The sequence below is a fragment of the Atractosteus spatula genome, unplaced genomic scaffold (genome assembly GCF_055471065.1).
Source record: "Atractosteus spatula isolate fAtrSpa1 unplaced genomic scaffold, fAtrSpa1.hap1 Scaffold_10, whole genome shotgun sequence".
NCBI classification, from domain to species: domain Eukaryota; kingdom Metazoa; phylum Chordata; class Actinopteri; order Semionotiformes; family Lepisosteidae; genus Atractosteus; species Atractosteus spatula.
In genome coordinates this window covers 404398-406240 of record NW_028296653.1, presented here as the reverse complement: position 1 = coordinate 406240, position 1843 = coordinate 404398, and the positions used below count along the sequence as shown (strand labels likewise).

The 1843-nt window shown below is 52.0% G+C and overlaps 1 non-coding gene across 1 annotated transcript; it reads left to right on the top strand.

Annotated features, from left to right (window-relative positions):
• The first annotated feature begins 258 nt into the window (after positions 1-258).
• LOC148810253 (U2 spliceosomal RNA) lies at positions 259-452 on the top strand. Its single transcript, XR_016086807.1, has one exon. It is a non-coding gene; the product is annotated as a U2 spliceosomal RNA (small nuclear RNA).
• Positions 453-1843: the final 1391 nt, after the last annotated feature.

Sequence of the window (1843 nt, the reverse complement as noted above, 5' to 3'; positions counted from 1 at the left end):
GAGGACCCTGAGGCGATGGTTTAACTTTGTGTCTGTGTATTATGGTCTAAAATGTGTTGAGGGGGGAGTTTGGTGTTAAGGGTGTTTGTATTCTTTGTAGAAATGGGAAAAATTTGGGAAGGGAGGATGTGATTTGAATAAGGTGCGGGATTAGGGAAATTTTGGTGTTCCATGGTTTTTTTGGGTTTTGTTGTTTTTTTGGTAGTTTGACTTTTGGGATAACGTTGTTGTTTGGTTATGTTTGGGGTTTTTGATTTTTGTTCTTTTTGTATTATTGTGTAAAAACAAAAAAAAAAAAATCTGTTCTTATCAGTTTAATATCTGATATGTCCCCCATCGGGGGACCACATATTAAACGGATTTTTGGAACAGGGAGCTGGATCAGGAGCTTGCTCCGTCCTCTCCACGCATCGGCCCGGTATTGCAGCGCCTCCGGGAACGGTGCACTACCTTCTCTCAGCGGTGAAAAGACAGACGTAGCTAGCAAACAAGCGAGGTGGACCGGAGCTCCTTCCTCTCCGGTCTCGTCTCTCGTCCATCCGTGTGTCTCTGTGCCTCTGTGTCTCTCTCTCCCCCTCCCCGTTCCCGTGCTCCCTCCGTGCGCTTTCCCGCGTCTCGACTCTCTCGGCAAGCAGGCCGGCCCCCTTTTCGGCTCCCGTGCGTTTTCACTCCAAAAAACTTAGTTTTTTCCTCCTTTTCCCTGGGAGGCAGGCGTGGCTTGTGTGTGTGTGTGTGTGTGTGTGTGTGTGTGTGTGTGTGTGTGTGTGTGTGTGTGTGTGTGTGTGTGTGTGTCCCCGTCCTTGCAGGCGGGCCCCTTTCGACAGCCGGGCGTTTTCCCTCCAAAAAACTTAGTATGTACACCTTTTCTTTCTTTTTTTTCGGCAGGCAGGCAGGCAGGCGTGTGTGCGCGCGCGCGTCCCCGTGCCTCCCGAGAGAGAGAGCTGCCCCTTGCCTCTGCCCGCAGGTGCTGGCGGTCCGCTTTCGCTTGCAGCTGGTTGGGCACAGCTGCTGCCGGTGGGAGGGGCCTAAGCTAAGGAGGCCGGGCGGCTGGCGCCCCCCGTGGCTGCGGTCGTTGTCGGGCCGTTGACAGAAGATCAAAGAGCAGGGCCCCCGCCCGGGACTGGCAGGAAGGCCATTTCGGAAGGATGGAGAGAAGACCGAGCACCAGAGAGGCGAGGCTGAGGAATACGATCCGGTTCGTCTTGAAAGAGGAGGAAGGAGCCCAGGAGTTGGTCTACAGGGATACTTTCGAAGAAGTGGTTCTGGAGAAGGCTTTGGGTGTGCACCCGGAGGACACTTACTGCCTACAGGACTTTCCCGGGAAGAAGGTATTTGACCTCACTTTGATTTCTGACACTAAATGCAATGATGTTTGGTCACTTGCTAGTGAGCACCGAAACGAAGAGCCGCTCAGACGTTTTTATATTGACCCTTTATTTGCAAGAGAACTGCGGCCATTAACAGTGCATGTGTTCAATCCTTACATGGCGGAGGAGGACATTGTGAGCTTCCTCAAACGCTTTGTGGATGTGCAGGACGAAGGGGTCAAATTGCTTGATAGGAAGAAATACTGGAGTGGAAAAAGACGGTACCGAGTACAATTCAGGTTCAGTGCGCAGGCAAGCGACGGTTTGCTCCACCCGCCAGCTTCCTTCACTATTGGATCAAACAATGGGTACTTGTTTTATCCGGGCCAGCCCCTCACGTGCAGGCGCTGTGGTCAAGAGGGTCATATAGCTCTGAACTGTATAGAGCAGATATGTAGAAGGTGTGATGGTATCGGACACGTCGCGTCTGCTTGCACAGAGGACATTAAATGCAATTTATGTGGAACACCAGGCCA